Source organism: Hemibagrus wyckioides, linkage group LG16, assembly GCF_019097595.1.
Source record: "Hemibagrus wyckioides isolate EC202008001 linkage group LG16, SWU_Hwy_1.0, whole genome shotgun sequence".
Classification (NCBI taxonomy): domain Eukaryota; kingdom Metazoa; phylum Chordata; class Actinopteri; order Siluriformes; family Bagridae; genus Hemibagrus; species Hemibagrus wyckioides.
In genome coordinates this window covers 5,662,870-5,678,421 of record NC_080725.1, presented here as the reverse complement: position 1 = coordinate 5,678,421, position 15,552 = coordinate 5,662,870, and the positions used below count along the sequence as shown (strand labels likewise).

Sequence of the window (15,552 nt, the reverse complement as noted above, 5' to 3'; positions counted from 1 at the left end):
AGGAGATGGAGAAGTGCTTCAATATTCCTTCAGATTTATTGAACATGTGCTGATATTCTTTCCAGGAGAGGTTATAGGTGCCATACTGTGTTACGAAAAAAAATAAAATAAAATAAAAGTCAGTTCTTAAATAGGCTATTAACTTTTTTATTCATTTTCATAAAGAGTCTGAAGCTGGCTGTACAACCACAAACGCTGATACTAGGATCTATGGTTATTATACTGGGAAAACTTCACACCCCATTTCAGTTACAGGCAAAAGGGCAGTCAGGAAAGAGTATGAGTTCAGGTTCTCTCTCTCTCTCTCTCTCTCTCTCTCGACCTACAGAAGTATGCTGTAAAACTTGCTGGCGTTTGAGCTCCTTCTGACTCGAGGAAGCTTTATTATTATGTTTCCTTTTCTTCATAAACAGCATTAATGTTTTTAGACCGTCAGCGCGGGTGCATGAGGAGGCAGCACACAAACAGCTGGACTTTTTTCCTCTCCTAACGGTAAGTCATCACAACATTACCGACTTCAGGAAAGAAATCTCCGCCGGTCAGTGACAGCCTGCGCGCTAGATGTAGCTGTAGACTGCGTCCCAATCCACATACTTACCTACTGCGATTAAACTACGTCTTAAAGACGACCTTAGCAATCATAGCTGGCTTACTATTTTCCAAGTCGCCTACAACTACTACAAAGATAACCGTACCTATTTCTCACTGCATGCGTTTGGGACGTAGCACATGTCACCGTGCCTCACTTTCAGGTAAGCGTAACAGAGGTCGTGTAGCCTTTTATGTTGAGACACTACTTAGGAAGGGAATGTGCGGTTTGGGACTTGACCCTCGGGTGTTGTTTCGGGTGACACTCAGGTCAAAAGCCATCCTGATAGGGAGAGCTCTCGACATCTCCCGTGTAGACGACCTTCATATGTCGCTGAAGGTTTCTGTGAATTTGTGTTTTTTTTTTTTAAAAAAAGAAATGATATTAGACATTCACACCTCTTTATACAGAGACACTCGAGCTCTTCTTACACACCCGGTGGTGTTATTGTCCTGTCCTGCACCAGGCTTAGACTATAATGCTGCTGTTTCCAGACAAGAACCAAAACAACAACAGCTTTTCTCTAGAAGAGGAAAAACATCTGGGATTTCCACTCTTTGTGGCCAAAACTTCATTTTCGAGCCTGAAGTTGATTCCTTTTAACATTCACGGCTATAAAAAAAAATGTCTAGACGACAAAGCCATCTTTTTGAGTTGGGCTAATGTTTCATTTATTTATTTATTTATTTATTTATTTATTTTAAAAGCTTTTCTTGGAACAGCAGTAAAATAAACCGACTCTCACAGACAGACTTTTGTGACTGCTGCTCACGAGTCTGATAAAGTGACCAGTGCTCTTTTTTTATTTAATCCCTTCTCACCCTGTTTCGTTTTAATGGACGTCACGTGATACATCTCTTAATAGACCATTTGACACGTGATACATCTCTTAATAGACCATTTGACACGTGATACATCTCATAATAAGACCATTTGACACGTGATACATCTCTTAATAGACCATTTGACACGTGATACATCTCAGAATAAGACCATTTGACACGTGATACATCTCATAATAAGACCATTTGACACGTGATACATCTCAGAATAAGACCATTTGACACGTGATACATCTCAGAATAAGACCATTTGACACGTGATACATCTCATAATAGACAATATGACACGTGGTACATCTCATAATAAGACCATTTGACACGTGATACATCTCATAATAGACTATTTGACATGTGATACATCTCATAATAGACAATTTGACACGTGATACATCTCATAATAGACAATTTGATACGTGATACATCTCTTAATAGACAATTTGACACGTGACACATTTCATAATAGATTATTTGGCATGTGATGCATCTCTTAATAGACGATTTGACACGTGATACATCTCATACAATTTGACACGTGATACATCTCTTCATAGACATTTTGACATGTGATACATTTCATAATAGATAATTTGGCATGTGATGCATCTCTTAATAGACGATTTGACACGTGATACATCTCATACAATTTGACACGTGATACATCTCTTAATAGACATTTTGACATGTGATACATTTCATAATAGATAATTTGGCATGTGATGCATCTCTTAATAGACGATTTGACACGTGACACATCTCATAATAGGTCATTTGAGTCTGATGAGTAACAGATTTAAGTAAAGGTTGACTGTGCTTTTGTTGTATGGAAAAGATGTCAAAACTTAAACCATCTTAAGTTGAAGAAAATTAGACATACAATCAGAGGGTCTAATTTCTGGCCGCCTTTCATAACTTTTGTTGAGGAAATAGAAGCACGCAACTTGGCAATGTAAAGGGGGAACATGTAGTATATATACCGATCAGGCATAACATTATGACCATTTGTTTTTAACCAGCATTAACTTCTTCAGCAATTTGAGCAACAGTAGCTCATCTGTTGGATCGGATCACACAGACCAGCCTTCACTCCCCACGTGCATCAATGAGCCTTAGCCGCCCATGACCCTGTCTCCGGTTCACTACTGTTCCTTCCTTGGACCACTGCAGACCGGGAACACCCCACAAGAGCTGCAGTTTTGGAAATGCTCTGATCCAGTGGTCTAGCCATCACAATTTGGCCCTTGTCAAACTCGCTCAAATCCTTACGCTTGCCCATTTGTCCTGCTTCTAACACATCAACTTTGAGGACAAAATGTTCACTTGCTGCCTAATATATCCCACCCACTAACAGGTGCCATGATGAGGAGATCATCAGTCTTGTTCACTTCACCTCTCACTGCTCATAATGTTATGCCTGATCGGTGTGTATTCATTTCATGCTTTTTATTTTTCTTTACAAATCTTTGACTATATACAGCTCTGCAAAAAAAATAAGAGACCACTGCAAAATAATCAGTTTCTTATGTTTTTTCTTACAGGTCACGTATTGGTGAGATTTGTTTCATTTTTTGTGAACTGCTTTATTTCTCCTAAATATAGCTATTGTTATTTAGAGTGTATATTTAAAGGAAATGACAACACATCAAAATAACCCAAGATCATGCAGTATTTGCAGAGCTTTAATAACTCAAATAAAACTAAATGCAAATAATTTGTAAACAAATTGTGTTAATGCTTTGGCTAAATGACATTAAGAAATCAGTATTTGGTGGAATAGCCCCGATTTGCGTGCGTTTTGGCTCCATGCTCTCCACCAGTTTTTCACATTGCTGTTGGGGAACTTTATACCACTCTTTTTGCAAAAAAAGCAAACAGCTCAGCTTTGCTTGATGGTTTGTGACCATCCATCTTCCTCTTGATGACATTCCAGAGGTTTTCAATAGGGTTCAAATCTGGAGATTGGGCAGTGGTCTCTTATTTTTTTCCAGAGCTGTATATACTGTATATTGTCTGTATGTCTGGTGTTTGGGGAATGTTAGTTATTTGTGAAAAAACTGCGACAACAAGAAGATTATACACTCATTTTTCACTTTATAAGGAACACCTGTTCACCTACTCATTTAAGCAGCTATCCAATCAGCTAAATATGCAGATACAGGTCAAGAGCTTAATGTTCACATCATACACCAGAACAGGGAAAAATGTGATCTCTGTGAGTTTAACCGTGGCACGGATGTTAGTGCCAAATGGGCTGGTTTTAGTATTTGAGATACTGCTGATCTCCTAGGATTTTCACATACAACAGTCTCAACAGTTTACACCCAGAATGGTGCAAGCAAAAAAAAATTTCCAGTGTGCAGAAGGTCTACATGCTGAAAGACCTTGTTCATGAGAGAGAGAAAGAGAAGAATGGCAGGAATATGGTATAGTAACTCAAATATAGTAGGAATATAGTACAGTAACTCAATCTTAACAGCAAAAAAAAAGCATCTCAGAACACAATACATCAAACCATGAGGTGGCCAAAAATAAGAATCAAGAGGCTATCATGGGTACAGACTCACCCAAACTGGACTGTAGAAGACCACGGTTATAAACAGTGATTATATGAGTTACTATATCCTTACAGGCAGCTCATACTCTGGCCAATGTTCAGCTGACCGCTCGTCTCAACCAGACATTTTCACCACTGAACTGTCTCTTACACAGTGTTCTGTTTATCGCAGCATTATGGGAAAACTTTAGAGACTATTATGTATGAAACTGCCAAGAGGTCAGAACATTCTGAAAGACTAAAAGCATCCCAACTGGTATTGATATCCATGCTACGAACAAAGTCACAGAGATCATCCTTTTTTTTTTTGTCATTCTGATGTTTGATATGAACATTAAGTGAAGCTCTTGACTTTTTATGCATTGTGCTGATTGACGTACTAGATAATGACATGAACGATGCAGATGTACAGGTCCACTAATAAAGTGGATGGTAACCAGAATAATATTTAACAATGTAATAATTTAACAATGATACATTTTGTTTCTAGGGAAAGAAAATCAGGGGTGGAGTAGCTTTTAGTAGAGAAATGAGAGAACAGAAGTCTCAGTCAAAAGTAAAACCACTGACAGCTGAAGTGAATAACACTGATTTTCTGATTGCAAGAGCACCTGTCTAGGGGTGGGTTATATTAGGCAGCAAGTGAACAGTCAGTTCTCGAAGTCAATGTCTTGGAAGTAGACAAAATGTGCAAGTGTACGGATCTGAGTGACTTTGAAAAGGGCCGAATTATGATGGATAGAACACTAAGGTGTTCTCAGGGTGGAGTGGTCAATACTTACCGTAAGTTGTCTTTGGAAGGAAATCTGGTAAACCTGTGCTAGTGTCATAGGCCTATTGATGTGTGTGGGGAGTGAAGGCTAACCTGTCTGGTCTGACCCCACAGTAGAGCTACTGTAGCACAAATTGCTGAAAAGTTAATGCTGGCTATGATAGAAAGGTGTGAGAACACACAGTGCGGCACAGCTTGAGTAGCTGCAGACCAGTCAGACTCCTGTGTCCGGCAACAAAAACACCTACAATGGAGCATCAAGAAGTGGACCATAAGCCAAAGGAAGAATGTCTGATGAATTACATTTTCATGTGGACGGCAAGGTGCATGTGCATCACTTCCTTGTGGAAGAGATGGCACCAGGACGCACTATAGGAACAGGGCAAGCTGGCCGAGGGAGTGTGATGCTCTAGGTAATGTTCTGCTGGTAAACCATGGTCCGGACTTTCATTTGGATTAGGTACCATGGTGTCCATGTCTGCAAAACAAAACACTGTAGGATATTCTAAAGAAAAACACATATTGTACTAATTATATCAGTTGTACTTCAGAGAGTCTGAAGTCAGCTGGACTCAAAGATGTTTAAACACCCCAGATTTCTATTACGAATGTTTGTTTTTTTTAACAATATTGAACACACAAAGTAGTCATAAGATGGTAAGTTAAGATCTTCCTGGGTCGTCACAAAAGGCAAATTGAAATGCATAATACAGATCACACTGTGTTGCCAACTCCATTCTCTTGTCTTCTCCCTTTTCACGACTTTTCGATTAGCTTTTGGCTGAACAGATCTCTCAGATCTGGCTGAGCTAAAGAAGAAGGGAGGATGATGAAAGACATATTCTCTCCATTTCCCTTTCACATTTTCTCTTTGAGACATCAATAATTCTTTCACATATGGCTTTTCTCTTTATGGACACAGATTTTCTGTATGATTTAAAAAAAACTGGAAATGATATTTGCTCTCATAGATTTTTTTGCGCTTGTTTTTATTTTCTTTCCTTTTTATATTAAATGAAATCGATCACATCAGAATTCTACTCAAAGTGAAATATTTCTGTGAATGAGGATTATACTAAGTTTTATTTATAAAGACTTTAAGGAATACACTTTTGCACTTAAAAACAAAATAAAAAAAATGCATTTCTATTGTATGCGATTATTAATTATTTAAATTTATAATTATTTAAATAAAAATTGTATCTGTCTAGTTTAATTTTTTGAAATGATATATGAAGTATTGATTTTTTTTATATGATATCTGTCTAGTTTGATATAGCTTTCTATATGACTTCATGGTGTACTTTTACTATTATAGCTTAAGATCTAGCTAACACCTATAAATGAACACCTTTAAGTTACAAAAGTAGATAAAGTAAGCTTGTATTGTCGCTACTAGTAATATTAATAGTAATATATTAATATTTCCGAAAACAAATAAATAAAACAAACCTCAGTCATGACATCTTTTGTACACTTGGCTTTAAGTTGCAATCTTATTGGCTCTCTGGCACTTCCATTTATATATATATATACATCTGTGCACTGCTTTTCAGCTTTATTTATTCATTTGTTTATAATAGCAATATTAGAACAGACATTCTGTTTTTTTTATGTTAGATGTAATTATATAATTAATATATTGATACAAACATTCATGTACATGTACAAAAAGTGCCATCAGATGTAAAGATATAAATTTACAGTATTGTACTTCTTGGTCTTTTTTGGTGTGAATCTCAGTGACACTGGCCAATCATGGGCATCTGTGAGCTCATGCATGAGGAATTGGGAGGATAGCGTTTTCCTCTAAGTGTTGCACCGCCTTTTCACTTCAATTCATCCTTTACTCACTGCTTTACTCACTGCTTCAACTGTTTCAATGGAGCATGTGGTAGCCTTCTCTGGTTTTTAGCTAGCGTGTGATCGGGAGAACTAACTTGAGGGAAAGTCTGTGAAAAATATCACATTATATTATACTCTCTCTCTCTCTCTCTCCTCTTTGTATGAGATAAAATAAAGTGATCTGAGCTCTGATTTTTCTTCCTGTTTAGTCCCCACATTGCATTGTAAAGTGATAGGTGTGTGTTTGTTCATAAACTGATTGTGTCATTGTGTCTCGGTTGTGTAAAGTGTCAATACCCTTGTACTGAACACACCCTGATACGCTAGAATGCTAACAGCTACCATATAAAACACAGGAATGGTGCCGGGCCCATTCAGATTGTCCGTAATGCCTGAACCAGGAGGAAGGAATGAAGTGGTAAACCCTACGCTTGGCACTGAGTCAGTGTATTGGTCTAATTGAAACCATGTGTGTCCGTGTGTGATCATGTGTAACAGCATGTGTAGCTGCACTTGCGTACTCACTCATCAATCTGCCTGAACATTGAGTGTGAGGTGTGTGTGCGTGTGTGTGAGGATGCTCAGTGAGACGTGTCCTTTTTTCCATACCTACTATAAGTGTTTGTCTCAGTTTTGCCACAGTGCGCATGGAGACTGCAAATTACATTGTGCTGTAAATCTTCTATTATAGGCCGTAAAAACTAATTTTAGATTTCCTTCACAGGGACTGTGCTCCCACACTTTGAGAGGTGCCAAGAGATTCGAGAGCTACTTCTGTGGAGCTGAGTGTGTGTATGTGTGTGTTTGTAAGTGCATGGGCACTAATATCACATAGACTTACAGGTCAGGCTGTTGGTTGGTCTTCTGTGATTGTGTGAGGACTGATTAGTTCACATTTTCTTGGTGTTACACTGGTTTATTTCGTACAGCAGCTCCAGAAAACAGTGTTCCTTCAACTAATTGTTCTTGATTCAATCGGTTGGGAAACACCAGAGCACAATTGCAGAGTTCGATGGGCAAACAGAGGAGACATACTGAGAGACTGTATGTACAGCAAACATCAGACAGAGAAGCATGGGTAGAAATATCTAAAGTTCCAAGAACAAGAATATATTATTCAGGACCTTACGAGAGCGGATAATAATCTAAGTTGCTTTGGTCAGGGCAGAGGCCTGGCCAGTTGGACCACAGCTCAAATGTACTCCAAGTGTAGTACAGAGACACTTACTGGTTGAATGGACTGGTGAAGTCCTTAAAAATGTAGCCCAAAGGGTATACATTTATAATGTCTCAGACTGCACCATTTATTAAAAAAAAATTATCGGCCAGCAGCTTCATCAGTCTGAATCACTAGACCCTAGTGACCCCAGTCGCTGTTTCGATTCTGTTTTCTGTGTCTTTGCATGTGCTGCTTTAACAATCTGTGTACAGGAGTTTGGCCTCAGAAGCTTCTAGAGATGCCAGGGATGAGATTAACTTCACTGTTTTTTTCTTGTTTTTCTTGTTGTTTGTAGGTTTTTATAATACAAAACAACAAAAACAAAACTGAGTCATTAACTCTTTCGCCTACATAAACGGTGTCACACATCTTCTCCTGTAATGTGCTAGCTGTAATGTGATTGCAAATGAGCCTCCTAATAATTCTGCAAGTCATTTGATCTGAGCTTTCAAATTTGATCTCTTCCCATTTAATTGCTGTGAAAGCTTATTTTTGAGATTATTATTTTCATTATTATTTCAGATTTAGTTCATTTAATTTTATATTACACCTTTTTTTTTAATCCAGTTTTAATCCAGTACAAATTATTCTTAGAATTGTATCAAGAAAATACATTTCTATTTTCTTAATGTAGATTAATTGCAACTGGAGTTTTCTGTGCAGCACTTCGGCCAACACTTTACACATCTTCAAATGTAGTGTATAAAATAAAACACTTTATTATAAAAAAACTATTTATTATAAAAAACTATTTATTCATTTTATGTATTGTGAAAATTTTGCACAACGTATTGTCTAGTGATTAACCATAGTTACGTGTGTAATATTGAACCACGGTCTTGAAGAATAATATTTTTGTAATCTGTATTTTGTCAGGTCTGGTGTCCAGTGAAATGACATGATCAGCAGTTTGTATCTATTTGAGAAAGCACCTTCAGCATGCTTGCCTGGTATAGCTTCAGTTTAAATGGAGAGAAGTGGCTGGATTTTGTCATTAATTTATTTACCACTCAGTGTTTCTTCAGAGATAAGCTAACAGTGTAGCCTGAATGTGCAAGGGAAGGTGGTGTTTGTGTTTCCACTGAACCCAAGACATCCTCCAACACACTTCCTGTTACATTCGAATGATGCAGAATCTGTAAAAACACAGGGTAAAGTACTAAATATTGTCCTACCACCATGACCTGCTGGAATATAACTACATATTGTGGGTATAATTATCAATAGAGTCTTTTTTTCCCCACAAACTGTGTAGAGCTGATAAGGTTCCACATCAAGCGTCATGTGAATGTGAGCAGAAGAGGTCTCTTTTTCTATTTGTGTAGCTGTGTTCCCTTATTGAACTTGTGCTCAAGTGCAATGGCAAAGTATCAGTGCATAAAACAATTAGTGCATTAAAAAAAAATACATATATATATATACATATATATATATATATGACAAACTGAGGAAGAGGAAGTGAGAGGAAGGATAATATAACTTTTTTGCAATGCTAGTATGAAGGAAAGTCTCAGAATATTCACTTCACTTAATGCTTTTCTTAAAGGACATTCAAGCTGAGTGAAAAAAAACTAAGATTTGAGTTAGCCTCTGTTAAAGTTTGATCTGATTTGCAGTTACATTGTCAAGTCTCTGTTTAAGATTTGAGTCGATTTGTTTGACTTGATGTTGGACGTTTGGGGGACATAGTTAGAGAGGCCAGGTTAAGATGGTTTGGACATGTCCAGACGAGGGAGAGTGAGTATATTGGTAGGAGAATGTTGGACATGGGGCTGCCAGGCAGGAGGCAAAGAGGAAGGCCAAAGAGGAGGTATATGGATGGAATAAATGAGGATATGAAGCTAGTGGGTGTAAGTGTCGAGGATGCAGAAGATAGGGATAGGTGGAGAGAGATGATTCGCTGTGGCGACCCCTGAAGGGAAAAGCCGAAACAAGAAGAAGAAGATTCGTTCTAAACTTTAGTTTGGTCAAGTTTCATTTGATTTGTGTTTATGTCTGAGCCAGTTTCTGTTAGTTTGAGTTGATTTGCACCTTATTTAGTGTATTTTAAAGTTTGAATCGACTGAAAGATAGAAATAGTCTATGATAAAGTTATTATTTGTATTTATTCCACTTGGGTTGGTTAGGACTTTGTAGTTTAGAGTGTTAGCAGATGAATGACAGTCAGGGGTGAGCATTTTGCGCAGTAACAGTGCAGCCTTTTTTCAGCCGTAAATGAATCCACTTGGCCATCAAACGTTTTTTCCTGGAGACTTTACTGGGCTCTGGTCACAGATCTGCTGTGAAATCTGATGACAAAACTAGCAGTACACTAGCAGGCTTGGTTAGTTCTTGAATTTGCTTTCTCTCACGTGGCTTGACACACTGCGTGCACTTGGTCTGCTGGGACCTCCTTCTCTCTTTTCAAGTGTTTTCACTTGAAATAAGGGAGGATTGTGGCTAACTTTTGGAAAGACTGAATAATTTGGCTCTTGAAATATCCGACGAATGCGTTTGGTGGAGTCAGATGAGCAGTAATCATGTTATTTATTGCAGCTTACCATGAAGACTAAACTCTGCTATTATGCTCAGAACATGTGCACTCGCAGGTGTGCAAAGCAATTGACAGCAGTATTCATTGCATATGTAAATCTGCTAGTGTTTTAACTGCGGTGTATTTTTAGACGTCTAAATGCTTGTCTTTTCTGAATTATTTATTGAAAAACAAAAAAAAACCCCTGCAGTTTCCAGTCAAATTAAAATTCTGTCAGACTTTACCGGTTAATTTTCTTATGTATCTTTTATAGCAGCTTATATATATATATATATATATATATATATATATATATGCATGCAGAAAACACATATTCATTTTTAATTCGAAACTTTCCTCAAGTTTTAAGAAAGTCTTGTGAATATCTGCCATTTTCCTAACATTATGTTCAGTTTATCTGTGTCCAACAAACACAGTGATGTCTTTTTTGTTCCAGGTATGTCATGGCACAACACATTAGTACCTTCTAGATGACTCAGATTTTCACTCACTGATGCTTGGTCAGTCTTTTCAGCTCTGGGAGTGAACATGAGGTTTGAAAACAGAAGCCTATAGTTATAGACCTGTGCCAGTTTCTTCACTCGATTAAACCCCACAAATGGAACGGATACTATGACGAGGGATAGCCACAGGTGATTTAAGATTAAACCAGTTATGAGAAGATCAACTCAATACATTTATAGCTGGATTCCAGTTATCTAAGTAACTAGCAGCTGAGTTTACTAGTTTTATTTTTATACTGGCTAGTGGAAAAAAGAAACATAACTTGGATAGACACAAAGACATTTTTAATCACTTTTCACTCTAATAAAAAATCATCAGCAATCCTATATTTTTATTATATATTTGACCAGATCTGTAAAATAATTTTATGTACAAAAATATTTCACCAAACAATTGAAGCCCAGGTTTTTTTCTGTGATGATTGTAAACTCCATTGCAAGCTTAAAGCTCAGCAGTAGATATGCCTTTTACTTCAAGATACAACCACTACAGCAATTTAGAATGTCTTGAAAAAGAACTGGTGTACTAACAACGAGATATTGAACAGGCTGGCAAAGAAAAACAACAACGATTAGTAGTAAGTATCTCAAAAGCAGATTTACCCTGCCCAGGGCAGGGTAAATGGATCACAAATCCACAAGATGCAAATCACTCTTCAGCTGTAAAGTTCTGAAAGCCAGACTGGAATTAACAAAGAAATGCAAAGATGAGCCACAAAAGTTCTGGAACCGAGATTAACCTCTATCAAAGTGATGGAAAGGCCAAAGTGTGGAGAAAGAAAGGATCTGCTCATGATCCAAAACACTCAAGCTCAATGGTGGAAGTCGTGTAATGGCTTGGACTTGCGTGGCTGCTTCTGGAAAAGACTCACTAATCTTTATTGATGATACTCATGATGGTAGCAGCAGAATGAATTAAGAAGTCCACAGAAACATTTTACAGAGAAATGCATCTAGTACAATCAGGAGGAACTTCATCATGCAGCAAGGCAATGATCCAGAACATACTGCTAAACAAGAAATGAGTTCATCGGGGTAAAATATCTGGCCAAGACTCTTGTACAAAACCTGGAAAATTCTCACAAAGAAGAATGGATGTCTTTGGGTTGCCGACTAGATGCGGCTAATGCGAGCAAGTGATATGCAAACCGCAAAATAAGTGTTATTTACTTTAAGACTATCTGTTCCAATACTTATGCTGACATTAAAAAAAATTACGTGGCCTGACTCCAAAGCTGCTATGCGTCAAGTTGTTCAGCATACCTACATGTGAACCTCAGGAAATAAATTACTTTTAGAAGGGAACTGTTCTGAACATTAGTATGGGGCAGATAAACATTTAAACATTTTAACATGAGCCCATTTTCTTCCCTTAATTCTGCTCTTAGAGATCGATGAGATAATAATTACAGATAATAAAAGGTTTCGCAAGGTTTTGGATCTCTTTAGCCAGATCGACTGCATTTACCTCAGTGTTTGCGTATAGTCTTTACACATATTCCCACATCATTTAGTTTAACTTTTGGTCCTTTTTGAACCTTTTAGTTGTGGTGATATCCAAAGTGATTTCATAGACGGCCACACAAACATCATTTGCCAGTCGTAAAATTAAAAGCTTAGCATTAAAATGAATTTTTGTGCAGCTTTTGGTTCTCTATATTAAGAGGGGAGAGACTTGAACTAAAAAACACAAGGACAGGTCAATACAGGCACTGATTTGTCGAACTGGAGAAATAGAATAATATTCCACTGCTACTGCCGTGCAAGAAAGCAGAACCCACCTGAAAATAGTTGGGTTGAATTTGTGATCGGATTCTTTACAGTGGATCATGTGTTCAGATGAACTGTTTGTCATTACGTGTACGTCTGTATTTCTCTCTGATGAAGTCATTCAATGTTTGAAAAGATTTTCTAAATTACAAGTGAACCGTAGCAGCCTTGTGAGTGGAGCCATTATGATGTAGGCATATATATCAGTAAAGCATTAGATGATATACCACAGGCTAACCGCACACAAGTACAGCATACAAAGCTGGGGAGTGCTCATATACTAAAATAGCTCTGATGAGCCAAATAAAAACCATAGAGTTGCACACAACCATATGTATCTAATTTGCTAAGTGGGGTAATTCTTTAAGGACTATTAAAGCAGTCTGATAAGACCACACACTTGAAAACACACACAGTCCCAGACACACACACAACATGCCACGTTACAGCTAAAGCTCACTTCAGTTAAATAGTATGAATTTTTAAACCCATTGGTGATTCCATATGGACAATACAATCTAATATATCAGTATCATAAAAAACAAAATCTTGATTTTTTTTAATAGGTCTGACTTTTTATGTGTGTGTGGGTGGGTTGTTTAATAAAAATGTTCTTAAATCGGTACTAAATGGTACAAAATGAGGTTTGGTGCTCAGTTGGTCTCATGGCATTAAACTGCTGTGGCAGCATTTTCTCCTTCTAATGAAAAAATTGAAAAGAAAAGAAAAAAACTACATTAAAACATGTTCTCTGCTCCTAATGTTTGTTTGAAAAGAAATCTGTTCAGTAAAAAATTATGAACAATTGTAGAAAAAAAAAAAAGTTGATAATTGCCTTATTTGCCCTCACACAGAGTTTAATAACACACTAACTACACTAATGTTCTGCAAACATTTACACTAATTTAGCTTATTTTTACATTTCGTGAGCTCACTATGCGTAACATAATTCACCGAACGCCCACACACACACACACACACACACAGAGTGCCCTTTGATGCACTGATAAAACTGATAAATCAAGAATTAGATCATAACACAATGTGCTAGCATCCGATCTACTTATTACTTAGCATGATAAATTTAACAAAGTGACTTTATTTACATTGGTGTAAATACGTAACATTTAGTGGAAATTGGTGGCTCAGTGGTTTACGGTGTTGGACATTTGATCAGAAAGTTGTGAGTTTGAACCACTGGAACACCAAGCTGCCTCTACTGGGTCCCTGAACAAGACCCATAACCCTCTATTGTTGTTGTTGTTTTTTAATGAGATAAATGTAAATTGCTCTGGATAAGGGCGTCTGTCAAATGTCATAAATGTAAATTTAGTTGGCCAGCTACTATATGGCACTTGACCATTTGCCAAATGAACTAGCAATACAGTACAGTGTACAGTTACACTAACTTTACACCAGTTTCAGTCATTCTCATTAGTAAATATGACGTACAATAAGAGCCATATTCATCGTTGCCAACTTATATCCAAAAGTTACATCAGTATTTACATCGGGAAGTGTGTATTCAGAGACTGGTTATATGCACCTGCTTAAACTGGCTTTCTGATCACCCCATTCAGATACAGCAAATCATCTGCATGTAGTTCACACTCCAATAATCCAATGATGGCAAGCACTGAAAAAACGTCTAATAGGTCTTGAGTATATTGGCAATATTTTAGTAGTTGTAATTGTATGAATGTTTGTAGTTGCTATTAAGATAATATTAATACGCTGAGGTCCAAAAAAATGATTGTATAATTTAAAGATACAACACTTAAGTAATGCCATATTAATTATTATGATATTAAGGTATTTATTATTGGATATGAATACAATTTTAATTGTTAGACAGAGGCTCTGGATTTTAAACTGCTCCCCACTGAAGCGGATATTAAATAGAAAAAACAAAGCATTCATAACATTCATAAGTGAAGCAAAGTCCACCTCATGTGCACAACAGAATGTCTGTAGTTCTGTCTGATGTGTACTATTACAGTATTATCTGCTTAGCATAAATATGGGACAATCTACTGTGCTGCATCATTAGCGTTTCCCTTTTAAACCAAACGAAGCTTACTATAGTCTAACATTCTCACATATACTGAGCGTAGCAATCATGAACAGCCAGTAGGAAAGTGGAGCTGCATGTTATGGCACGGTATAGCCGATTTCCCACATGGCTTCTGTGGATAAAAAAAAAAAAGACATGCCTGTGTAAACCATAATAGCTTAGAAATGACATGACTGTCAAATTTACCAACCAGCAGCAACCATCAGTATGTTTAGAAGTGAAAGCACAGTTCGCTAAGCATTCGTAATTGGAGGAGAATATTCACTTGTGTCCGAACATGCTTTATTGTTAATTCTGGATATTGTCTGCTATGGGAATGGATTTGGATCGCAAGGTCCAGAGACTTTTCTGCCTGTGAATGTTTGCACTGCGTCCTCCAGTGGCTGTGTTTCGTGGGTGTTCTGGAGCCTTCCTTGAGTTTTGTGAGCCTTCTGGAATTCTCTTTGTGTTATTTTTAAGCTCTGTGCGCTTTATTGTGATAACCTCAAAAGAAAGAAACAGGACAGATAGGAGACGAAAATGAGGGCAGAACAGTGAAAAGAGACACCACGGAATGCCCACTGAGGAAAAAGGGCTGGCTGGAGCGCTGTCTGACATCATCTGGCTGATGCTACAGCACTGCCTATTTTAATGCTTCTACCATTTAGTGGAGAGGAGTTCAATGACTAGACAGTTTCAAACATGCCTCATGTCCCTGTCCTACCTCACTCTGCATGAGCCTCATCCCCTCCACCTCCTTCACACACACACACATACACACACTAAGCCTCATTTCCACTGTAGGTCCCTTCCAGGTGAGGATGCTGATGAAGCATGCACTCAACCCAACATACTGGCACTGCTTCTAATATAAA

At 37.5% G+C, this 15,552-nt stretch overlaps 1 protein-coding gene across 4 annotated transcripts in view; it reads left to right on the top strand.

The window, feature by feature from the left end:
• Positions 1-296: 296 nt before the first annotated feature.
• Positions 297-15,552, top strand: part of erg (ETS transcription factor ERG) — a 43,685-nt gene continuing 28,429 nt past the window's right edge. For 2 of the 4 annotated variants that reach the window (XM_058412125.1, XM_058412119.1), the window contains exon 1: positions 297-492. The gene's annotated coding sequence lies outside the window, so the exon portion shown is untranslated. The remainder of the gene's footprint in view (positions 493-15,552) is intronic. The other 2 variants (XM_058412120.1, XM_058412117.1) reach the window with 2 other exon arrangements.